This window comes from Onychomys torridus, chromosome 6, assembly GCF_903995425.1.
Source record: "Onychomys torridus chromosome 6, mOncTor1.1, whole genome shotgun sequence".
In the NCBI taxonomy this organism is placed as follows: Eukaryota; Metazoa; Chordata; class Mammalia; order Rodentia; family Cricetidae; genus Onychomys; species Onychomys torridus.
The window spans coordinates 8503767-8530985 of record NC_050448.1 but is presented as its reverse complement, the minus strand read 5'-3'; the positions used below and the strand labels follow the sequence as shown (position 1 = coordinate 8530985).

General features: G+C 44.8%; 1 protein-coding gene across 8 annotated transcripts in view; it reads right to left on the bottom strand.

The window, feature by feature from the left end:
* Tnik (TRAF2 and NCK interacting kinase) overlaps positions 1 to 27219 on the bottom strand; it is a 423448-nt gene that overhangs the window by 324276 nt on the left and 71953 nt on the right. The window lies entirely within an intron of this gene.

Genomic DNA, 27219 nt, shown 5'->3' with positions numbered 1-27219 from the left:
TATAAAGTGGAGAGTGACTGAGGGAGATGGCTGACATCCACCTCTGGCCTCCACATGTGCACACATATCCATGCATACCACACCTATGTGCATGTGTGTGTACACCCACATACAAACAACAAAAAAGAATTAACATTTTTCTCACTGTGGAATCAAGGTGCTCTTGCAGGAATGTTAGGTAACATGAAAGGCGCAGATCATCTAGAGGACGTTCTATTTTTTTTTAAACTATCTCTCTTGAAATGTCTAAGCCACTTACTAGGGTGGATGCTGGAAAGAAAACAAGGTGTGCTGGCTAGTTGCTTATTTGTTTGTCTGTTTTTTAACGGCATAAGCAAGAGTGATCTGGAAAAGAAGCCTCAATTGAGAAAATGACTCCAGCAGATTGGCCTGTAGGCAAGTCTGTGGGGTATTTTCTTGACTCATGATTGACGTAGGAGGGCCCAGTCCATTGGTAATGCCACCCTTGGGCTGGTGGTTCTGGCTTGGCAAAAAGGTAGGTTGAACGAGCCATGCAGAGCAAGCCCTTAGCTTTTCTCCGTTGTTGCTGCTCTTTTCCCCATGTCTCTGCTCTTGCTTGAGTTCCTGCCCTGATTTCCCTCAATGGTGGCCAGTGACCAGGACATGGAAGCCAAATAAACCCTGTCCTCTCCAAGTTGCTTGTGGTCATGGTGTTTATCACAGCAACCTGATACAATGTGTTCCTGGAGTGTGAGGCGATCGTCTTTGTGGGACTCTACAGTCTCCAAGAAAGAAATGGGGAGGTTCTAGAGAGCCACCTCCCTGGATGCTTTTCCTTAGCTTCATCTCTCATCCCTACAGTGCTGGCTCTGCCAGACATGCTTTTGCAGTACTCACAGGGTAAATGTAAAGAGAAGAATTATGGAAGTTCATGGCAGCAAACAGGGTCCTATCAACTCTCAAAGCCAACCAAGTGCCATGGGCTCAGCAACCGTCCACAACTGTGGGCTCAGTGACTGTCCCTCAGCCACAGCTGCTACTGCTGAGCTGCAGTCCCAAGAAGTGGAGAAGAAAATGATACCATCAATCCACCAAAGTCCATAAAATTCAAGGCTTTTATCCCTATGATTCCTAACCCAAAAGAAAGTGCTTCTTTAAAGAAATAAACTGAGACCAGAAAAATGGCCCAAGTATTAAAGGCCAGAAAGCCTGGGGACATGAGGACCCCGGAACCACTTCACACACACACACACACACACACACACACACACACACACACACACGCACTAAAAAAAATAATAATAATAAACCATAATTTTTAAAACGTAAAGGAATAAATGAAGAGTGCCAAGCATATTAGACCAAGGAGTAAAGTGGCCTACTGGAGAAGTCATTCCTCTGCTAGGCAGGGACAGGGAGGGGAGGGAGAAAGAGCTACTTAGCACAACTAATTACTGCCCTGCCAGCGAAAGAGCACAAAACTGCCAGGTCTAATGATTTCTCAAGAAAACCCAGACATTTTCTTTAAGGTGTGATCTAATTTTTCAGTGTTAGTCACTTAATTTAACTTAAAAAATATTGAGAGGTGAGAAAAACCTGAGAGTGGAGCCTACCTTGAGTGGACACACAGAAGAGCACCTGATGTATGTATTGGCAGGTGAGCTGGCAGGAAGGAGGGGACCAGCGCAAGCCTGGGATTCAGGCATACCCAGACCAAATGCTGCTTTAACTTGAGTGCTATGTGACCCTGGGAGGGCCTGCAGACACAGGCTGGTGTCTGAACCTGTAAAACACAGGTGACTTTTTCCTTACCATGACCCCATGAAAAGTTGACAAGCTAATAGTAATTACTTTGGGATTTTGACAAGGTCTCATAGCCAAGGCTGGCCTCTAACTTGGGATGACCTTTCACCCTGATCCTCCAAGTGCTGGGATCACAGGTCTATGCCACCATGCCCAATCAGTGTGGTGCTGGGTTAGAACCCAGGGCCTTGGGTTGTGTTAGGAAAGTGTAGAAGGTGAGGACTGACAGCTCCAAGGTGTGACTGAAGGGGAGGATTCTGTTGTCGATATAAGGGAGAGAACAGCCAGAGGCATCTAGAAGAGTCCAGAGCAGGGAGCGGAAGTGGTAGGAAATATGGCCAGCAGAATGGACTTGGCCATGGGGGTGGAGGGCAAGAGAGAGAGCACCAATAGAGGAAGACAGAAGAAACCAAGAGGGTGCAAGGCCAAAAGCAGGGTTATATAGGCATGAGAAACTGGGCAAAGGTAGGCTCATAAGCTAGAGAAGTTCAGGGTTGGGTCAGGGAGAAGAGCTGAGAAGAGCTGTGGGTAGCTGTGACACTGAGAAAGCTGAGGCCAGCGTGAGCTTTGGTATGCTCATAGGCACCACAGATAGCCAGTTATTTTGTGAACTGAGCCATGTCCCTAACGCTGGTTACCACGTTCATGCTGTGTGCTACACCACGGTGTTTCTGAAATGGAAGAGGGGTTGCCTCAGAGCCTCGACTCTAATATTCCTGAGGCAAGTGGCAAATAAATTAGAGTTCTTGAAAACTAGTCTACACTAAACCAGACTGCTCCCCTCAAGCCAATGGTTAGAGATCTTTCAAAGACTCCCTCTGGAAAGCCAGAGAGTCGGCTCAGCAGGTAAAGTGCCATGCAATGTGAGGGCCAGATATGGGGTCTCCAGCAGCCATAAAAAAATGCCAGGCTGACTTTGTGACCTTGTAATCCTAAAACTAGGGAGGCAGAGGTGGGAAATCCGCCAGGGGAGCTGGCTAACTACACTAGTTGAGTTGGTGAGCTCTGGAGTCAAGTGCTAGACTGTGCTTTACATAAGCTGGCACGCATCATGGGAGACCACCCTATGAGGCAAGCAACAACCATGCTAGGGAGATGAACTGAGGGAATGGCAAAGGACAACCACAGCTAGACTGGCCAACAGTTCACAACCCCCACCCGGGAATAAGTGTTCAGATTAGGCACGAGATTGTAGGCCAAAATCCCTGCTCATATCCCTGCCAGGATGCACGTGGCCTCGGGGTGGAGCTAGAGTGTACAGAGGCCAAGAAACACTAAAGCATGGACTCCATGTGGATGACTAGTGGGAAAGCCTGCATCCCCACTAGGAAAGGCTTCCCAGGTGCAGCCTGTTTGCAGAGGAGTGGCCACACACCCCATAATTAACTCCTCACCTTGGCTCGGTAAGGAAGCACAGTAAATTCTTTGGTTTCCTAGTGAACTTTGCATAGAATCATGCCTTGGTTCATCCTTGGGATCTCTGGAGAAGGGTAGACTTTGCTTTACATAGCCCCAGGGAAGGAATTTTAACAAGAGTAATCAGTACGATAGTCAGTGTCAACCTCTGGCTTCCACACACTTAAGCACATACATGTATGTGCCCACACACAGTGCAAACATACATTCATTCCTATACATATCCAATAAAATCAGAAACAGGAAACTTTGGATCACTGAGAAAAACTGGAGTAAGCATTAACTACTCTTACAGAATCTGAGAAGGAAATGACAGAAGATGCCAGAAATTCCAGTCCCGCCCACCTGGTCCATAGACCAGAAGCAAGAGAGGGAAAGTGTTATCAACACCAGCGCTGGGCTGCCACCCTTAACTAAGACACTGTCAAGGCTACCCGGGAGCCCACAAGAGAAAAGTTCAGTTTGTTAAATTCCTAAGCCATTTAGAACAGCAGGTCTTAAGACAATCATGATTAGAAGGAAATGAAGAAGTGGGCGTGTGGGGGTGTGTGGGTGTGGGTGTGGGTGTCTGTAAACGGGAGCAGCTGCTGTTTGTTTCCAAGCTGTGCTCCCCAGCAGTTTGCCTGTTCAGTGGTGTTTCAGCAACATGTTTGGAAAGGAGTTCCACCTGAAGGTGCTTGAACTATCCCAGCTAGGAAAGGGAAGGGGAAGGGAGGGGAGGGGAGGGGAGGGAGGGGGAGGGGAGAGGAGGAAAAAGAAGGGGAATGGAGAAGGAAGGAAGGAAGGAAGGGAGGGAGGGAGGGAGGAAGGAAGGAAGGAAGGAAGGAAGGAAGGAAGGAAGGAAGGAAGGAAGGAAGGAAGAGTCCAGGCATGGTAACTCACACTTACAGTGCCAGCACTCGGTAGACTGCGTGATGTGCAGGTGAGGAGAGTCTGGGCCTTAGAGTGAGATGGAAAACAAGATGGAGGAAGGAAAGGGGAAGGAGGTGTGGAAGGGGGAGGGTCAGAAGCAGAGTGGTAACCATGGCTGCTTAAGGGGGCTGGGAGTCAATCAAAGGTTTGTGGGGGGGGGGAGGACATGGGTGGATGCACTTGCTTCTAAACTCAAGTCTCTCTCTTGGATTCCTTCTTAGGGGTGGGATTAATAGCTGGTTCCTGGGAGTGTCTGGGCAGCTGACTACAGAGGCCCTTCTCTCTCCCGGAATCTTCCACTGATGGACATATGACCCAGCCAATCAGTACCAAGGAGGCTCCATACAGAGTTCCAATAGCTGCAGGAGAGAAAAGCCTTCTCCCAGACACATCCAAAGGGCTCAGAAGCAAAGGTCAAAGGAACTAAGGAATCTCATTAGTGATTGGCCTTGAAGAGGCCACCACAGTGAGAAGAATCTAGTTAGAACAAAAAAAAAGACTCAAAATTTCAGATTTATATCCACAGAGCTGGCTTATTAGAGTGTCCTGAAAACCACATCTTCAGGGAGTAATGGAAGGAGGGTTAACCAGCAATGTAGTAGACACAGAACTTCCTCAGACCCCACAGAAGCTTTCTCCCCATTTTCCAAACGCCTGCATCTGAGTGCTGGAAGAGCAGGCGCTTGTGCAGACGTACTTCATTGCTGCTCGTGTCCCTGTGGCACAGCATAAATGGGGCAAGCTTCTGGCTTCCACCTGCACACTGGCAGTCACTGCAAATAACTTCTTCCAAGACTGCACCATGACCTCAATCCTTGTGCCTTGTGGTCTCTTCTAGGTCTTGTCTTGCCCTTCCCCTGGGAACCACTTAACTGCTGTGCACCAATATTCGTGGAAATACTCATCTTCCATTATCATTCAACCCTCTCAGAAATTCCATTCCTCCTGCCCACCGTGCAAGGCTCCACCCCTGGCCACCACCCCAGCCCCTCATTTTGTTCAATAAATGCTAATGGTCTTTCCTCCACATGTCCACTTTATTTACCCACTTTACTCAGTTCATGCCATAGGCCTTCCACCTCTTTCTGGGACTTTGCTTTTAGTCAGTTCTTGCCTCTTTTCAACCTGTTCACTGCATTCGCCCTTCTAAAATAAATATTCCTCATCATGACACAGCCAATATCTTTTGAACAGAAGCCAAGGTCCTGGCACTCTCAGGCCCAGCCTTTGTCACCAGCCCCATTCTCTGCTATTACCAGCTGGAGCCTCAGCCACCCATCTACCAGCTAACACACTGGGTTCTGTTCCCTGATACAGCAACGTCTATTTGCTACAAGCATCCCTTTGACCATTCCCTAGCAACCAAGCCGTCCCTGGAAGCCCATGGTGGCTCTTCTATGAGACCTTCCGTGATGCACTAGCTCTGCCTGCATCTATTGCACTGTGCAGACCTTGGTGGGACCATGTGTCCTCAGAAATGCTGCCCTTACATGGTTCTGTCCTCTGATGAGGTACGAATGACCTAGTGTGGAGAAGCACCGTAACATTTACCTAAGTATTCCCTAGCACTTGCTACTACCCCATACATAACTGCCAGCTGTAACTACTGAGTGAGGGAAGTGTTCCATGCCCAATTAATCCATCAAATTGTGTAGACGAAGTTGGGGAAAAAATAAAAGTGTAAAAGGATCAGAATGTAGAGCCAAAGGTCTAGCAACCATATCATTTGTTTCTATCTCAATAAGCTGTTATAGTCACTGTTGCCACCAGCTCCCAGCCATGTTACACCAGTCTCAGACACATAAAGCTGCCACACATGTGGGTCCCTGTAGTATTCCCAGCTCTAAAGACGTCCATGAAGCCCACCAGTGTGACAGGCTGTCAGGACGTAGCTGTGTGTAGGGCCCCAAGGAGGGAATGCTGTCCCTAATAATCATGTTACAGAGACAAACTAGCAGAAAGACAGAGCTGGCTTAATTCTCCTTCTCCTGTTTGCTTAGACGTCTTAACGCCAGGATGGGCAGCATGGAAGAAGGTTCCGCACTCTTTGGAGAAAAGAGCAAACCACTGACATTTACAGAGTTGGGAAGATCCCTGTTGCCTACACATGCCTTTATTCAGATCTTAACCTTTACTGAGACGCACAGAAGAGAATTTAATTCCAAGCTAAAGTAGTTTACATTATTTCATAATAAAATATAACTATCAAAAAGCAGGCTGTCCCCTGGAAGAAAATGTTACTTTTCAGCAAGTGCTGATAAAGGCAATTTGATTAGTTGTTGTAATAAGAAATTGAAGTAATAGCTAACATTTCATGACCACTTTTGCACAGGGGACTATTCTCAGCATCTTCTATAAATGGAGTATTTAATTATCACAACTCTGTCAAATGGGTGATGCTTTTTGTTTTTGTTTTGCAATACTGGGAGTTGAATCTAGGGTCACATGTGTGCTAGGCAAATGCTCTATCATTGGACTATAACTTCAGTCTTTGTTTTTACTTTTTATTTTGATGTTACCTTGTTTATTTTGAGGCTTGGTCTCATATAGTTTAGGCTAACATCAAATTTATTATTTAGCCAAAGATAGCCTTGGAATTCTGATCCTCCTGACTCCACCTTCCATTCCAGACATAGTCCACCATTCCCTGTTTGCAAAGAGCTAGAGATGGAACCCAGAGTTTTGTGCATGCTAGCAAGCACTCTACCAACTGAGCTACAGCCCCAGGCCCTACTTTTTGGGTCTCAGAGGTCCAGGCTTGAACTTGATCTATCATGAAGGCAAGCCCTGAGCTTTCAGCCTCTCGATATTGGCTTTACACCACACACCTTTATCACCAGGCTTGAACTGCTATGGCTAATGCTACCTTGAATGGTCTTCAGGTAGGGAAACTGAGGCACAGTCAAAAATCAGATTCTCTGCCCCTAATTGAGTACCTACTTTTTCCATGGCTGCTCTGAGCCTTAGTCTCTTCATTCTAAAAGAAGGACTTAATTCCCTTCCTCCAGGGTTGTTGTGAGGATTATGAAAGTTTCTGGACCAGCCCAGGAACTGATATAGAATCACACTTCAATAAACATCCATCATCTTCCATTCTTTTCCTTTTTTTATACTTCAAAATGAATTCAGTTAATAAACAAGGAACATGCATTGGAAAATCCAGTCAGTCCTTTATGGATTTCTAGCTTTAAAAGCACATAAAACTAGGAAAGCCAGGCAAAGAACACCTATTGCTTTTCAATCAATAATGTCAGCACAGGCTTAGCAAAAAGGGTTAGATATTTATGGACAAACAAATGTCTTGTTGTAAATGAGTGGTGATTGAAAGGACTCATTAAGGCTTCCAGGCTCCTGGGCCAACGAGATAATTTACTCTTCCATCAGCTGATGACATTTAGGTAGCACAGGCACCTTGGGCCTGACTCTGCAGCTGGTGAAGAGATTTAAGATCTGGGAATTAATATTGCCAGTCTCTGGGTTAGACTTTCATTCTTCCAGGTCCCCTGAATGATGCTAGATTTATTGGAATATGAAAAGAAACATCTCACGTGTTGGAACAGTTACTCTTGGGATTCCATTGAGGATGCCGCTTCCTGTGTATGGTGAATAGTGCTACATATCTTTTTCTTTCTCATCCCAGTTTTTGAGGATGAGATGGAGGAAGCACCAGAGGGGATCATGAGCAATGGCCCAAGTCCTTCAAGATGTCCAACCTGTGGCCTGCGGGCCACGTGAATCCCTGCATGTCTATGCACATGTTCCAGCATACTTGCAGACACAATGTGATATCAGTAGGTGGGGGCCTTCTCTAAAACACTACTTTTAGACACAATAAGACTCTAGGCAGGATCTCTTACTTGCAGCCCTAGTCTTTGGCAGGGTAAATAGACCCCCAAAGAATTCGGATGGTTGATACAGCTACCCCCGATTGCCCACTGACATCTGCCAGACAACTGTGCTTACTCTAAACTTACTGGCCTGAAAAAGACCAAAATGTTATTTCTTGTACAGCCATACTTAGCAGCTGTTTTGTTGGGTTTCAGCCCTAACTGACAAGCATATGCTTACAAAAGCCAAACAGAATGAAGCAAGCGGGAACAGGGAGCACTCCACATTTATCTGGAGCCTTCGGGCTTTTTCCATACCATCCTTCCAAAGGGAGTACCGTGTGGGGAAGTGTCCTGCTGACTCAGTGCCCTTAGATCCTAGTCCCTGCTGCACTCACAGTGGGGACAGGTCATTCCCAAGCAACTTCTCACTTCCTGATCCCCTTCTAATTCAGAAGAGTGGGGTGACAGAGGAGTCAAAGGTCATGCCTTACACAATAGAGTTTACTCAGCGTCTAATATCCACAGGCACCACCACAGCCTGTGTTATGCATTATTCAAAATGGAAGCCCCTGCCTACATTGTTTCCAGTTGAGGGGCATGAGTAAGAAGCTGTAATCTGCCATTAAACTGCAATGACAAGAGGCACGAAGGAAGAGCAGTTCCAAGACTCCATCGAGGCTATCCAGAAGTAGGCCAGAGACGTGCCTTCATTTTGTGCTGGCCCAAGCCACACACTGGGAGCAGAAAATCCAAGGAGAATAATGCATAAAATAAGGGATTGGGATACAACTCATTGGAAGACCTTGCCTAGCATGCAAAAGTCTCATGCTTGAGCCCTAGCTTTGAGTGTGTGTGTGTGGGGGGGGGGGTGTGTGTGTGTGCATGTGCAGTCTGTGTGTATGTGTGTGTATGAAAGTAAAACGCTTGCTTTATCTTATTTGATCATCTCTATAGGGGATAAATTAAACTATGCAGACACTTCACAGCATTGGTCCAAACCAGTATTCAAATCCAGATCTACACCTTGTTAATATTGTTTACTTCTCATATTCTGGTGTTACCATCTTTAAAATGGGCAATACTAGCTAGCCTACCTTGTCTGCAAGGCTGTATCCTGCATGTGAACCCCCTAGAGTCTCATGTTAGACAGAGTCTTTTGGGAAGTCTTGAGTCAGGTGACTCCAGGTATCCATCTGTCCCTATACTGAGGTCCTCTTCTATCAATACCTGATGCCTAGCCTGATCCTGGCAGGGTTACAACATAACAACTTCCAGGCCTCCAGGACAAGGCTAGTAGATCTGAGGGCAGAATCTGAAGCCCTCACCTCCTGGCTGGATTGTTGTGGGTGTAGTTCCATCTCAAATGGTCAAGAGCCAGCAACAGAACAGCTCCCTAAGTCCCTGCCACTGTTCACCCAATAACCTGCCAATCCACAGCTCAAGCTGGACTTCACAGACACAGGCCTTTGAATTGAGCTTCAAACCTGGCTTCTCATGTCAACAGCTGTAAGGCCTTGGGCTGTGTTTCAAGTTGTAACAGACATCAGTGCTGCTCTGGGGATAGGCAATGGTCTATGTGTCTTCCATACATTTTCCCAGCTGGATCCTCCTAACTATTAGCCCTGGAAAACACTGCAGCTGTTAGTATAGTCACAGGCTCAAAAGTGTCCTCTGGGTGCCCTCTGAGTATGGACTTAGAGGTGCTTCTCATTGGGCTGGAAATGTCTCAGGCCAATCTCTCCATCTGGCCCTCTGGAAAGAGGGCTCATGCTTTTTACCCACAGGCATTTTTGGGGTCTCCAATATTTTGCTATGACTCAAAGGCTTGAGTCTACTCATTTTCAACAATGTGAATTTCAGTACAGGTTATAAACATTGGTAATGCTAATGTGTCTAAAACTTGTGTCTCTTTTTGTAAACTTAAAAAAGTTCTTGTAAGCTTCGTGGAGTTGTAAAATTTGAATTCGTCTGTCACAGGTCAAATGGACTCAGATAAGTACTGTTGTTAATCAATAGCCTAAGCTTTCCCCTACTGCCTACCCCTGGGTTGGGCTCCCCTTCTCTCAAATACCAGGACTATGGTTATGGAAGTTTCACACCCAAGATAAAAATTTCCCATAAACTCCTTAACTCTTCCTTCAGTCCCTACCATATATCTGTCCCAACAGGTTTCCAATCAACTGCAGACTGTAAAATGCTTCAAACACACCAGCCCTAGATGTTTCTGACAGAATTTCCGACCAGCCTGAGCCTCTGAATCCCAGCCTGCTTCAAAGTGGCTATCCCTAGGTAGTTGCACAGACCTAGGCAGTGAGCGAGATGGATGCCCACAGTCTGCACCCTCTCTCCCTTGCCAGCTTTGACCAACATTCCAGCCTTCCTGACCCTCAGACAACAAAACAAAAACAATAAGAACAACAACAACCCAATTTTAGTAGGAAGTAGTTACAGAAGAGATTGCTTCATTCCCTATCATTAACAGAAGGCTGGACAGTTGGGTCCCAAGGAAGCCTGGGACAAGTCTCACTCAGTACCTGTGGCTGCTCTCAGCACTTCTCACGCTGCTCCCACCCTCCTCTGCCCAGAGGCTGGGCTTTGCTTCCTTCCCCCAGCTTCCGATTTCTTTGTAACTCAGCCCCTTTTGTCAAATGCTCTCTTGGCTCTTCTCTCCCTCTCTCTTCTCTTCCTCTGTCACGCTCACCTGTCCGTCTCCTCTCATGGCCTGCTCTATTCTGCTGTCCATGGTCAGTCTGGACTCTTGCAGATGCCTCTGGCTGTTCTCTCCTCATCTCTACGATAAAAACCTTCTCCTCAACCGTACCTAGGAGCAGTCTTGTCCTCATTGTCATTCAGTAACAATATGGGAAAGAGTGCTATGAACTTAGATAATGAAACTAAGGCTTCCAGGAATAAAATAACTTGCCCATGGTTAAAGTAAATCATAGAGATAGCAGTCACGAGTGTGAACTAAGAGTTTAGCAAAAAGTCAGGATAAAAATGCTTTCCCCTGGAGTACTGTTGTGCTGAGCATATGAAACAACATGTATAGAGCATTTAACACAATGCATGGTGGTGCTTAATAGACAAGAACTGGGAATATTAAAAGCTGCCCCAGGCCAATAGCAGCATTGGTCAGTACTGGATCTAGTGTTTTCACCTAAATATTTTGAATCCAGTGTTTTAAACTATTATATGCTTCTTTACAAATGGCCCCTGACTAAATTAACGTGGGGTTATGAAGATTGTAGTGTCACAGTGCATTCAGAGAAGGGACTGTGACCTCAAGCCAAACGGCTCAAATCTGCAACATGGCTGGGAACACAGGAAGTTGGCTTGTCCATGGCAGTTCTGTCCCTCAGTGACAGGGACTCTGAAGGGAGGAACCAAACAACTCAGATTTCTATCTGAAGTAGCCACCAACACACTTCATTCTATGAGATGAATACTAATTACTTTGAATTAGCCAATCAGTTGGGGTGAGAAGCAGCAGCTTTTAGTAGTTAAGAACATGTACTCTTCAATCAACTGGATTCTGACCCCAGCTTTACTGCCTGGGGCGAGGGAACTTTGATCCTGCTGTTTAATCTCTCTGTGCCTCCATTGCCTCAGCTATGATAGTATCCATAGTAGAGGGCATTACAGAAATATTGGACATATTTGGAGTTCTCAAAAATGTGTAATAACAATTCTTGATCCAAAACCGCATAGCTTCCATTTGTTTAATTCAGTTCAGAATCATGGAGTCATGTATTATAAACAGTCAGTGAATGCTAGGGAATGGGAGCCCCAGATCTGTGCTGTGTCATGACAACAACTTCTAACATGGATCAGTAAGACCTCTCCTGTCATTTTAGAGGAGATCACGGGAAACCCTCAGTGAGGACTCATATACACTCAGAACAGCAGGCTTTCTTCCAAAAGACTTGGAGTGACTTGCCCAAGGTGTTGCTGGCTAAAACTGAGTCACAACCTCAAGAACCCACTCTTCTGCATTTCCTTCAGTTCAATGAAGGCCTTTGATAGACTAAAGGGCTCACTCTGTACCATCCAAACAGGGGCCTAAAAGAGTTCCTCTAGGGTGATGAGGAACACAGTGGGTGGGTGGAAATTCTAGTTGCTTGATTTGAAAAATATATTTATGCACAGAGCTCATAAAACATGATTTATTACATATAATTATTTTTATATCATTGAGATAACCCATGTGGTGGGCATACATAAATATCAATATAGGGGATTAGTTATTATTTTCAAAATACATTTTTCTCAGACCTTAAATAGTCATACCCATCATTTAGCTTAGTTCCATATTGTCTCCATACCAATGAAAACAAAAGATTCTATATAAGCAAATTTTGTTCACTGACTTCCATTGGGAAACAAGTGTATATAGTTAAGAGGAAAACAACAGAAGAAAGATTTATAACACATGTTTGAATATTTCTTCAGGTTTTGATGTGCAGTTGTTTCATTTGTTATTTAATTGTCTATGTGTGTGAATGAATGTATGAATATGTACCACATGCATGCAGGTGCTCCTGGGGACTAAAGAGAGTGACAGAGTCCCTGGAACTGGAGTTACAGGTGCCTCAGCCATCTGATGGCCACTGCAAGAGCGGTAAGTGCCCTTCCCCACTGAGACATCTCTTCAGCATGGCCTGGTTATTTTAAGCCTTTGGCCACTGTTGAGACTCACTGGCTCGTCTTCTCATGCTTTTTAGACTGAAGTTTCCCCTGCCATATCCACACACTTAAGTTTCCCCTGCCATATCCACACACTGAAGTTTCCCCTGCCATATCCACACACTGAAGTTCCACCTGCCATATCCACACACTGAAGTGCCCCCTGCCATATCCACACACTGAAGTTTCCCCTGCCATATCCACACACTGAAGTGCCCCTGCCATATCCACACACTGAAGTGCCCCCTGCCATATCCACACACTGAAGTTTCCCCTGCCATATCCACACACTGAAGTTTCCCCTGCCATATGCACACACTGAAGTGCCCCCTGCCATATCCACACACTGAAGTGCCCCCTGCCATATCCACACACTGAAGTGACCCCTGCCATATGCACACACTGAAGTTTCCCCTGCCATATCCACACACTGAAGTGACCCCTGCCATATCAACACACTGAAGTGCCCCCTGCCATATCCACACACTGAAGTGACCCCTGCCATATCCACACACTGAAGTTTCCCCTGCCATATCCACACACTGAAGTGCCCCCTGCCATATCCACACACTGAAGTGCCCCCTGCCATATCCACACACTGAAGTTTCCCCTGCCATATGCACACACTGAAGTGCCCCCTGCCATATCCACACACTGAAGTGCCCCCTGCCATATCCACACACTGAAGTGACCCCTGCCATATCCACACACTGAAGTTTCCCCTGCCATATCCACACACTGAAGTGCCCCCTGCCATATCCACACACTGAAGTGCCCCCTGCCATATCCACACACTGAAGTGACCCCTGCCATATCCACACACTGAAGTTTCCCCTGCCATATCCACACACTGAAGTGCCCCCTGCCATATCCACACACTGAAGTGCCCCCTGCCATATCCACACACTGAAGTTTCCCCTGCCATATCCACACACTGAAGTGCCCCCTGCCATATCCACACACTGAAGTGACCCCTGCCATATCCACACACTGAAGTTTCCCCTGCCATATCCACACACTGAAGTTTCCCCTGCCATATCCACACACTGAAGTGACCCTGCCATATCCACACACTGAAGTTCCACCTGCCATATCCACACACTGAAGTTTCCCCTGCCATATCCACACACTTAAGTTCCACCTGCCATATCCACACACTGAAGTTCCACCTGCCATATCCACACACTGAAGTTTCCCCTGCCATATCCACACACTGAAGTGCCCCCTGCCATATCCACACACTGAAGTTTCCCCTGCCATATCCACACACTGAAGTGCCCCCTGCCATATCCACACACTGAAGTGCCCCCTGCCATATCCACACACTGAAGTTTCCCCTGCCATATCCACACACTGAAGTTTCCCCTGCCATATCCACACACTGAAGTGACCCCTGCCATATCCACACACTGAAGTTCCACCTGCCATATCCACACACTGAAGTTTCCCCTGCCATATCCACACACTTAAGTTCCACCTGCCATATCCACACACTGAAGTTCCACCTGCCATATCCACACACTGAAGTTTCCCCTGCCATATCCACACACTGAAGTGCCCCCTGCCATATCCACACACTGAAGTTTCCCCTGCCATATCCACACACTGAAGTTTCCCCTGCCATATCCACACACTGAAGTGACCCCTGCCATATCCACACACTGAAGTTTCCCCTGCCATATCCACACACTGAAGTTTCCCCTGCCATATCCACACACTGAAGTGACCCCTGCCATATCCACACACTGAAGTTTCCCCTGCCATATCCACACACTGAAGTGCCCCTGCCATATCCACACACTGAAGTGCCCCCTGCCATATCCACACACTGAAGTTTCCCCTGCCATATCCACACACTGAAGTGACCCCTGCCATATCCACACACTGAAGTTTCCCCTGCCATATGCACACACTGAAGTGCCCCCTGCCATATCCACACACTGAAGTGCCCCCTGCCATATCCACACACTGAAGTGACCCCTGCCATATCCACACACTGAAGTTTCCCCTGCCATATCCACACACTGAAGTGCCCCCTGCCATATCCACACACTGAAGTGCCCCCTGCCATATCCACACACTGAAGTGACCCCTGCCATATCCACACACTGAAGTTTCCCCTGCCATATCCACACACTGAAGTGCCCCCTGCCATATCCACACACTGAAGTGACCCCTGCCATATCCACACACTGAAGTTTCCCCTGCCATATGCACACACTGAAGTGCCCCCTGCCATATCCACACACTGAAGTGCCCCCTGCCATATCCACACACTGAAGTGACCCCTGCCATATCCACACACTGAAGTTTCCCCTGCCATATCCACACACTGAAGTGCCCCCTGCCATATCCACACACTGAAGTGCCCCCTGCCATATCCACACACTGAAGTGCCCCCTGCCATATCCACACACTGAAGTTTCCCCTGCCATATCCACACACTGAAGTGCCCCCTGCCATATCCACACAATGAAGTGCCCCCTGCCATATCCACACACTGAAGTTTCCCCTGCCATATCCACACACTGAAGTGCCCCCTGCCATATCCACACACTGAAGTGACCCCTGCCATATCCACACACTGAAGTTCCACCTGCCATATCCACACACTGAAGTTTCCCCTGCCATATCCACACACTTAAGTTCCACCTGCCATATCCACACACTGAAGTTCCACCTGCCATATCCACACACTGAAGTGCCCCCTGCCATATCCACACACTGAAGTTTCCCCTGCCATATCCACACACTTAAGTTCCACCTGCCATATCCACACACTGAAGTGCCCCCTGCCATATCCACACACTGAAGTGACCCCTGCCATATCCACACACTGAAGTTTCCCCTGCCATATCCACACACTGAAGTGCCCCCTGCCATATCCACACACTGAAGTGCCCCCCTGCCATATCCACACACTGAAGTTTCCCCTGCCATATCCACACACTGAAGTTTCCCCTGCCATATCCACACACTGAAGTGCCCCCTGCCATATCCACACACTGAAGTGCCCCCTGCCATATCCACACACTGAAGTTTCCCCCTGCCATATCCACACACTGAAGTGCCCCCTGCCATATCCACACACTGAAGTGACCCCTGCCATATCCACACACTGAAGTTTCCCCTGCCATATCCACACACTGAAGTTTCCCCTGCCATATCCACACACTGAAGTGACCCCTGCCATATCCACACACTGAAGTTCCACCTGCCATATCCACACACTGAAGTTTCCCCTGCCATATCCACACACTTAAGTTCCACCTGCCATATCCACACACTGAAGTTCCACCTGCCATATCCACACACTGAAGTTTCCCCTGCCATATCCACACACTGAAGTGACCCCTGCCATATGCATACACTGATACATGGAATGCAGGGTATGAGCCTGCTCAAGATTTGTATGCAGAGGCTGTTTCCAACACATTCAGAGTCAGAAAACAGCAGGCTGATTCCGGAAAGCAGGGCAAGATAAAAATTCATGAGTGTTTTGCAAATTTTGGAAGAGAATAGATATCCTCATCTCTCCCAGAGCCCACTGAAGGTCACAACACAAGTTGCTTGGAAGACTGATCTGCACACAAAGGGTCTTGTTTCAGTCTCTTCCTTCAGTAAGCTCCTTCAGAGATGACATAATACAACTTTTTGGGAAAATACATAGCAAGGTTTACAGAGATATGCAAACATTGGATTCCTCTAGACCTGTCAGGACAGGGTAACTTTCCTGTATTTCCAGCAACACAAGGTCCAAACAATGGGAATCAGCCTCATAAGGCTTTGGCGTTGTGCCTTTGCAGAGATGCTTAGATGAAGGAAGAAGATAGCAGCTGCAGCGGATGGACTTCAAGACAAGAACTGTTTGCCTAAATAATTAAGTCAGGAAGATTAGAAAGGCATCCCAAGCTCTCCTTTGGAAAGGAGAAACTTCGCTGGACCACTCAGCCCAAAGCTACTCATTTACCACCTGCTTATAGCAAACCAATTATATGAATATTTGCTTGAAAGTATTTCACAGCAGCTCTCCTACATCCTTAGTCTCGACACAGCTAGTAACTGGTTGAAGCTGGTGGAAAAGATGCTCTACCTTCACTCTAGTGAGCATATAAGCCACCCTTGACTGCTTTTTAACACGGACCCCTATAGTGGGTGGCTGAGCCATGTCCTGAAGCATTGCCCATAGTGAGGTAGCAGGCAACTGTTACATCTGCCTGTGTCCTTAAGGTATATGCCCCTGGGGTGTGGCCCCTGGAGGACCTTTAAGGCCTAGGATGCATGTATGCTCTTTCTCTTTGTTACCTCATGGTTTTGGATTTTGGAAGGGACCATCACAGAGCTCGCCGGAGAACAGCATTGAATCATTTCATTCTTTTAAGATCCTGTGACGAATTTTTATGTATTGATACAAATTTAAACTATTTTCATATTCCCATTTTAATTTGTATATTGATACAAATACAAAACTATATTTCTTGTATTGGACATGTATTTCTACTCCTATTTGAAATGTCTTGTATTTTGATACAGATGTAAAATTATATTTGTCATACTGTATGTATGTTCTACCTCTGTTTAGGATATTTTGTATATTGATACATATTGTTGTCATATTGCATATTGCACTATACATTTGTACCTCTGTTTAGGATATTTTTTGTACTGTCACAATTTTAAGGTCATTGTTCTTTTACTGTTCATTTGCTTACAGACTATTTACCTTGTTTACATGAAGCTTTAGTCCTTAGGTTATTCAGGTAGATAAGACTTACAGATTTATAGTCACCCATGCTTGTCATCACTATAGTTACATTAGTTAGGTTATCCAGATTCACAGATACATAGGTCAGATGGACAGGTAATCTTAAACCACTTCATAGACCTAGACATTATTTAAATAACTTAGAATCCTGTTGGTGTGAGACACAATTGCTCCTGGCAGCACCGATCTGATCCCGAGAGAATGTTGTGCTTTTAAGACACCTCATTTGGAAGTTTATCTTCCTCCCAGCATAACGGCCTGCTGGGCAAAGAACTGCCCTTACCTCAACTGCTGACAGTACGAATGCTGTCCTTTCTGGATGAGTGGGACACAAGGAAAAGTGACTACTGAACTCTGCCAAGACAGGGTAAGATGGTCTTTCAAGATTCCTACATCTAAAGATGGTCTGACAGAGATACTCTAGGCCTGTAGCCAAACTGAATGCCCCAACGGTACTGAGAAATTTTAGGTGACTGTCCAGGTTGCCAGTTGTCTCTGTCTGTTCTCAAGAGATTTCTGAAAGTTGTTTGCATGCATTTCCTGTATTCTGAGGTATTATTATATTCCTTCTCAAGTCTTTGATGGGGTTGAAGACTAATAGTTATAGTTACAATCTTCTTGTATCTTAACTAGAATATACTAAGTACTAGATTCAGATTCTTCAGGATAGGACAGCTATTGGAATAATCTCTCTAACATACCATTTACCTATGTTCTGGACATCTCTGGACTTTAGTATGTGTCTCTTGTTTGATGTTGTTCTTGTTGGTTGTAGTTCCACTTAGCTTAGGTCATTACCCTTTATTTCTCCTGGACAATACTTAATAATCATTCCTATTGTATATAGTTTTGTTAGGTGAGAACTTTCTTATTTAGACAAAAGGGGAAGATGTAGTGGGTAGCTGAGCCATGCCCTGAAGCACCGCCCCTAGTGAGGTATCAGGTAACTGTTATACCTGCCTATGACCTTGAGGTACTTGCCCCTGGGGTATGGCTGTTGGCGGACCCTTAAGACCTGGAGTGCACACGTGTGCTTTCTCTTCACTACTTCATGGTTTTTGAGGCTGGAATGGACCAGAACAGAGTTTGCCAGAGAACAGCACTTGACCATGCCTCACCTTTCAAGATCCTGTGACAAATTTCTTTATTCTGTCTCCTGAGTTAACCCTCAAATAAATTCCTTTGCTCATTAATAGACTCCATAGATTGCTAGAAATATAATCCCAATAGACCCCTCCTGGCCACAGAAAGGATCCACAGGTAAGGATCCAAGATGGGCAGACTGGACACAGCCATGAAGCCAATAATTCAGGCCTTTTTTCTGAGGATTCTCTCACATCTTGGGAGAATTGGGATGGCCCAGGGCCATGTAGGAACAGCTGAAGTGTGTCAACAGATACCAGGGGAAGGGCCTGTCATCTGTCATAAGAAGATACAAGCCAGTCCCAGTACATCACTTGATGTCACCATTAATGGTACAGATGGCTGGTTATCAACTCAGACAGATTGTTGGCTGATTGTAGGGCCTCATTTGTATACGATCCCCTGACCCAAAGCTTTTGTGCCTGTGGCTAACCTAGTATGGTGTGTGTGTGTGTGTGTGTGTGTTTGTGGTTTGTTGGTCTTGCAAGACAGATAATGGAATAGGAAGCTTGGTATTATCTGATGAGCACCTACAAGCAAGTTTAAACAAATTTAGCTATAGCGTAAAAGTTTCATAGAATTTACAAAATATTAGATTTCCATTGTAAGGTACGTTTGGGCTGCAGGATACATTGCTCAGTCAGCAAAACGCTTGCTGAACAAATCCAGGTACTTGAATTCAGAGATGAAGTACCCACATTAACAAAAAAAAACAGTAGAGCACAACAGCATGTCCTAGAATTCCAGTCTAAGGAGATGAGGGCAGGAGGATTCCTGGGACTTACTGGCCCATCATTTGCTTTTGGTCAAGAACCCCAGCCCAAGGCCTGGTGATACCCACACTGAGGGTGAGTCATCCAAACTCCATTAACAGAATCTAGAAGCTCCTTCAAGGCATGCCCTGAGGTGTCTCCTGGGTGATTTTCAATCCTGTCAGGTTGATTGTATTAACCCCCACAGGCAGATCGGCAGATTTATTGCAGGACATTCTACAGGACTGCTCAGAGGAGGCTAAATAAGCTGAAGAAAGGCAGTTTGCCCCTCCCCTCTTCCTCTTTCCAGATGCCTGAAACACAGATGTTTTACCTGGAACCTTGTAGGCACTTCTGATCCTGGGGTGAATGATCATATGCCAGAGTTAAGACTTGAATGACCATCGAACCTCCATGTCATCTCTAGCCTGCCTATGTCTGACCTTCATTGTAAGAGAGAGGTAAAATACCTTCCTAACCTCACTAAGAGTCTTCTTTTCTATCTGGTGCAGATAGATTCTAATGGATCTGCTTTGAAGTTGGTTGCTCAGGTTTTAAATTTACCCATATGTAACATGCCATGCTTATTTACACTCTTCTTACACACCAGCCTTTTTGTCTTTTAGTAGAAGTGGTGGTCATTACAACTGTTCAAATATGTCATATCCTCTTTCTCTATATTGGAAATGGCATTTCCCTGGACTTTTAAAAATACTTTATTTTAAAATTATGTATATATGTGTGACTGTGTGGGAGTCTGGGTACATGAGTAAAGGTGACCTCTGAGGCCAGAGGCATCAGGTCCTCTGGAGCCAGAGTTTCGGGCAGTTGTGAGCAAGTCAGGAGAGATACATTCTGGATACTGAACTCTGGTTCTTTGTGAGAGCAGAAAGTGCGATTAACCATCTCTCTAGTCTCTCCCAATACTTCTAGGAGCTGGGTATGGACACACGACTTACTCTCCCATTGAACTGTAAAAGGGGGTGATGAGTCACTTGGAATGTCTGGGTGCCACTTTGAGCTACTGTGATGACTATGGGCATGCATTGCATATGGAGCTTCCGTCAGTCTGTGCCCTTGGGGCCCTGAGCAACAGTGTCCTCTGCTCACCCACACTCACCATATGGCATGGTCAAAAACTAAAGTTCACTTGGAGAAAATCACTAAGATAATTTGTTATCTTAGCAAAAGTTAGGTCATTCTCCCTGACAGAAATACCTAAAAATTACAATAGTAATAGTCATGCTGTATAGTGCTTTCTGGTCTCCAAAACAGTATTTGAGACAAACTACTTATTCATTAAATATTTGTATGCCCTAGAAGCTATACATGGCACTTCATAAAAGTTGTTATTTCACCTCTGCATCAGTCTTGTGAGGAAAATTACTCAGAAAAAGAAAGAAAAAAAAGAAAAATCCTAAGACTACATCCAATAACCAAACTGTTGCTACAATCTCCAACCTACAACATGTGAAGATAGTCTTAGAAAACCCTTACCAAGCTGGCTAACAACACACAAATTCTGAGACTTAGCCTTACTAAGATAGCCATAAAAACTCAAAAGATGGTACCTGCTTTTACATGGCTGACTACATCCTATATAGCCAAGAGCAAAGCATGCTGGGACTTGTAGTCTCTGTACCCCACAGAAAACAGGAGAACTACAAGTCTTCTGACTCCAAACATGCTTTTTAAGCCACTGTCAAGGTAACCTAGCAGCTAAGAATAGTCTCCTCACCACCGTGGCAACTTGACTGAAAAGCTTGTTATTCCCACAAAGAAAACCAGGCTCCATTCAAGCCTGGACTGCATTTGGACTGCACTCCACTTCCCCTTGCAAAGCACTGCTAAAGAAACACGGCTTCCTTTACGTTCCTTACTGGGCTGCAGAAAAACAGCCTTTTCTTAGCCTGGACATTTTTAGAAAGGGAGAAGGCAGGGAGGATATCTTTTATTGCTATAAGTGAAGAGACTTTAAGACGGGCTCTGTCTTAACGATGCTAAAGACTGACATGTACTAATCCAGTGGTCCATACCAGGTCGTACCCAGGCCAGAGAATGCTATGGGCATGTCAGTGCTGTTCCCTGGGCAACAGATCTCTGTTACATTACACTAAACTGGACTGTGCTCATCTCCTGCTCACTTGCTGTGTGCTATCACAGACCCTCTTTAAACCTCTCAGTGGCTCGCTCACTACTCCATCTCCAACCTCAGGCCTGTGTTTAAACCCACAGCATACATCTCCTCCAGCATCGGCCACAACCTCAGTGGGGATGTCCTGCCAATTTGTGAATTATTTTTATTCTTGTTTTTTCCCCCTCTTATCCAGATTGATCCCATCTGTCTTAGTTTTCTTTCTGTTGCTGAGATAAACACCATGATCAAAAGCAGCTTGGGGAAGAGAAGGTCTGTTTGGTTTATACACTTCCATTGTTCCATCATGCCAAGGCAGGAACTCAAGCCCTGAACCTAGAAGTAGGAACTGAAGCAGAGGCCATGGAGGAGTGTTGCTCACTGGCTTGCTCCCATGGCTTCTTCAGCCTGCTTTCTTATAGAACCAGTACTACCAATCTGCCACCCACAGAAGACTGAGCACGTCTACATCCATCCTGATTAAAGAGAAGGCCTACAGGCCTGTAGGCCGATCTGGTGGATGACAGAAGCAAGTCCTCAACTGCAGGTCTTTCAGATCCCAAGTGCCTCTAATTGTGTCATATTGGCAAAAACTAAGCAGTGTTACGTCTGTCATTCAAAGGTTTCCCCACTCTCCTAGGTCTAACTCAGACCATGGTTCTTTATTTAATGAAGAAATACATATTTCAACAAAATATTGAAAACGAGCATCATATTCTACTGCTTCAGGGATACATAGGAAAGAAAACAAAAATGCAATAACTATACTTCATGCTGAAGTTCCTCCTATCTTATTCTCTGAAGGTAAATTTCGTATTAAAGTACAACAGCCTTGTCTGCTGTCTATCACTGCCCCAGAAGACAGACCCCTAGAGAACAAAGTTGGAGTTCAAATGGAGCTTTCCCAGGACCAGATAGGTGATTTTTTAGAAAACCTCCATCTCTTTGAGCTGGGAGTTTCTTTCTTTCTTTTTTTAAATTTTAATTTCACAAGCGGATATGTACGTGTATTTATCAAATACACAAGGTCATACAAAAGCATAATATAATTCACACATACAAAAGGCTGCTGTATTTGTTGTCCCTTTTACATCCTATTTTAAACAAAACAATGACACAGAAAGTATCAGGAATGCACAAGTTCTGAAAACTAGGGTTTTTTTTCTTAAGAAACAGATCTGATCATCTACACCTCTCAAATTTCTAAACTCTTGGGATCAACTTAAATAAATTTTCACTCATTTGAATAACTATACATTTTCAAGGGTTGAAAGTCAGGTAGAAAAAAAGTTTATAAAATGATTCATAAGTCAAAATATTTCTTATAAAACAAACAGTTTAAACAAAACCCAGGTAATAAGAAGAGGAAATGTACTGAATTTTAAAACTTCTGAAAATAGCATCTTTTCTGGATCACTATATAAAATATTTAAAAGTTCAGAACTGTTGAAAAACAGAAGTTTATATAGATAAAACTAAGATAAAGCAAAACAAGACCCTCACGCCCCTACAAATGTATTAAAACCATCTAAAGCCAAATAAAATGTAAAGGAACTACACAGTTCAGATTTAAGTGAATTTTTTGGGTACAAGTAAACCACCACATGTAAAAATTGGCAATTAAAATATAATTAAATACAGATTGGCAAACCCTTTGCCCATTATGTAAGTATTAAAAAGTGAATTTCCAATGGAAAAATAAAAGCTCACATACATCCAACTACAGAAGCACAGCCATGACATCTTCCAGGAACTAGCGTTCAGAACTACTTTATAAATATACACCTGATCTCATGCTGCATGATAAAGCTCATTTTCCCCAAGAGCTGGGAGTTTCTTAACCTGAGATTTCTTTTCAAAGTGAGGTCCATGGTCAGCAGCAACTGCCCCACCTGGGAATCTTGTAAGACATGGCTTGGCCACATCCAACCCTGCTGAATCAGAAGGAATATTCTAACCTAATCCCAGATGATCCAACACATGTTAATCTTTCAGAAATACAGGCAAAGTTTTACCCAGCAGAGAAATGGCAGGAAGGGAGCTTGTGGACAAGGCTGAGTGGACTCTCACTGAATCAGGGCACTACTCTTATAAGTGGATGACAATAATTGTTCAATGTCACAAAGGTTTCTGACACTGTGACAAGAGCTGAGTCTCAAAGAGTGTGTCTAATTAGTAATGATCAATTGATTAAGCATGTAATATGAATGAAGAAGTATGAAAAGGCTATAGCATAAAAGAGCATATGACCCAAACTAACTTCATCCTTTACAATTTCTCTGATATTTGAGCAAATCTATTCAAATCCTCTAGCCCTTGGTTTCTTTTCTGATAAAACAGAAAATAAGAATATTGGCAGGCTGCCTGACTCTGAGCTGCACTAAATGGAAAGGAATAAAAAGGATGACAGGACTTTGCCAAATACAAAGCAATAATTAGGTACCATTTTATCATTTATTACTAGAATAAAATATGCCCATCACAGATAGACTCTGCTCACAGGTGGCTGCCCTTGAAGGACACTAGATGAGAAGTCTCACACTTAGGCCACTACAGGATATGCACCGTCTACCCACTTTGGGGAATCGGAGGGAGAAGGGTCTGAGGAAATAGCTCATGAAGTAAAGTGCTTTCTGCACAAACATGACCTGAGCTCAATCCCCAAGCACCCACACACACAAAAAAAAAAAACCCAAGCATGGTGGCACACAGTTCATGGTGGCACCAGGGACGTTCAGAAACAAGGATCTTCAGCTTGATGGCCAGTCACTCTAGACTACTCAGCAAGCTTCGAGTGCAGTGAGAGACACTTTCTCAGAAAATAAGGTTGATGGTTCTGAAGAGTGATGCTCCAAGTTGGTCTCTGACCCACCCCCACACACATGTATGAATACACTTGCACCCAAAAATGCACCTACACACACTAACATGCACATATTCTGTGCTGGCTGGTTTTATACCAACTTGACACAAGAGTTATTTGGAAAGAGGAAAACTAAACTGAGAAAATGCCTCCCACCCAAGATGGATATACAGGCAAACCTATGGTGTATTTTCTTCACTAGTGATTGATGTGTGAAGGCCCAGCACCTTCGTGCTGCCCTTGAGCAGGTGGTCCTGGGTTATATAAGAAAGCAGGCTGCCCAAGCCGTAGAGATCAAGCCAGTCAGGAGCACTCCTCCATGGCCTTTGTGTCAGCCCCTGCCCCAGCTTCCTGCTGTTGGAGTTCCTGCCCCTGATTTCCCTCGGTGATGGACTGTTACCTGGAAGTGCAAGCAAAATAAAGCCTTTCCTCCCCAAGGTGCTTTTGGGCATGGTGTTTTTCAGCAGTAGAAACCCTAAGATGTCACCATCGCACAAACAAACAAGTAAAGAGTAAATGAAATTGGGGTGGGATTTTAATGAAGGAATACAGAGAGATATTAAAGGCACAACTGGCCCTGCTTGACATGAAAACAAGAAAGCTGAGGGTGTCTACTGCTTGGCAAATGCTGAGGAAGAGCATTGGAAAGTGATGCCAGTGCCAGGTGCCAGGAGAAAAGGAATTCACAGTAGACCTAGGGCCCCTCAGCACCCAGAATAATGCCAGAACCATGGAACCTCAGGGCTGCCAGGACAGGAGCCTGAGACGGAAGGGCAGTGTTGGGCATCATTCAGGCTGAATAACTGGTAAAAACTACTTCTCAAGAGCCCTACTCAAAACAAACTTACTAGCATCTTTCCACTTTAGTTTAAAATTGATAACGACATTTCTATGTTTAACATATTTTTAATAACTAGTAGCAGGGGTGGTAACTGGGATTTGTACTCTGAGCAGGTGGCCAAGCAGAAATGTTATGCCAGAAGAGACCAGACTGACAGAGACACAGTCAATAGAGGCTGAAGAGAAAGGTGGCATCTTGCTGGCCTCTGAAATACAAGCAGAACTTGGGTACATGAGGAGTGAACTTGCCCTTCACTGGTATTGTTTTAACAAAACCAGTGTTCATTGCAGGTTTTCCTTATATAGAAAATAAACGAAGCCCAGAATCATATCACTTGAAGATGAATAACTTTAGATTATGTGAAAATGTGATGCCATAACTTTTTCATGAGGAAAATGGTTCTGGATGTTGACCACACATGTCCATGACAAAATGGAAGACCCACAAGGCGTGAGGAATCAAAGCCAGTCTTTTCAAAAAAACAAATCTCTGTTTAAAGTCACACTCCTTGCCAGCAACAGAGAAGCAGATATACCAAGGTAGAACGCTGAAATAATGTATTTCTGACTTCCTGTCCCCCTTTATTATGCTCTTGTTCCCCCCAAATCAGAAGCTGAGCATCATCCTAGTGTTCTTAGTAACGTACACTGGAGCTGGAGAAACAGTCAGTGAGTAAGAACACTTGCTGAGCAAGATGAGAGGAGCTGAGTTCAAATCCCTAGTATCCACATAACAATCCTGGTGTGGCCATGCACGCCTGTAACCCCAGCATGAGGGAGGAAAGAGACTGGGAAATCACTGGAGTCTGCTAGCCACCGCCTACCTCCAAATTCCATTGGAGAGCCTATCTCAAAGGAAAAAGTGGATAGTGGTAGAGCAGGACAGCCGATGTTCTCCTCTGGCCTGTGTGTAATCACACACCTACACACGTGTGCACATTCCACACACATACATGCCATACACAACACAAAAAAAAAAGAAAGGTGAATAGGTGATAAAAGATTCATGAAATTATGATAGTGTCACAGTGCCAGGCCATAGAGGCATTTAAGAAATGTCAATTAGGTCAATAATTGATCAAGATCAACTGGAAAGATAGGTAATATTCATCTTTTCTCTTGGCTAAGTAAAGAGATGCCCATAGAAGATATGTGTGTGTCTTCCTTCCTTGGAGAGTTTCAGCTCCATGACAGAGCATCTGTGAAGCCACACATGGACCATCTTCCAGGAAGGCCTGCTTCCCACAGGCACTTTGGTGTGTGGCTAGCTTTCAAATATATTAAACATGGGAAAGTTAGTAACACTTTAAAAATCAAACACAAAGAAGCTAATGAATTTCAGGCTACCGAGGGACACCTATCAGTCAACACACCAGTGTCTCTAGTGTCTATGATTTCCAGCTTTCCCAACAGGGCTATTTTAGCAAACATGTTCAGCACCACATGATGCCTCTGTACCATTTGTATCCTCATTTTTGAGTTCAGTAAATGTTCCTTATTACACCCATGTTCAATCACAATTTCTGGTTTCTGATTAGAGCTGGGAGAAGTTCTATTTTCTATTGCCCATACAAGATAGGCTCAAGAATATTTTTTTTTTAGTTAACAAAGGAATGTCTATTTTTATTTGATCTAAAAGCTTGATAATTCCAACATCTCTACTCAAGCAATGTTCTAAGGGCCCAGTGTGTGGTGCAGTGGGAAAGCACTTACCTGCCTAAGGCCCTACAGGTCAATCCTCAGCACTGAAACTGAAAAAAAAAAAGGTGTCAGCACTTAGCTGCTCCTCAAGACCCCTGGTAAGAGACTCTGACCTTCTAGGTTTTCTCAGGCATTATGTAGATCAACAGAGACTAGGTCTCTCTCTCTCTCTCTCTCTCTCTCTCTCTCTCTCTCTCTCTCTCTCTCTCTCTCTCTCTCTCTCACACACACACACACACACACACACACACACACACACACACACAGCGTGAGGAAGGCATTGTTGTCCTCTTTTCTCACCCTCTGCCTTCATCCTTTGAGGCAGGGTCTGTCACTGATTTACAGTTTACTTTTTTTTGTTAGACTGGCAGCTAGGAGGCCCCCAGAGGACCTCTTATCTCCAGTCCTTCAATGCT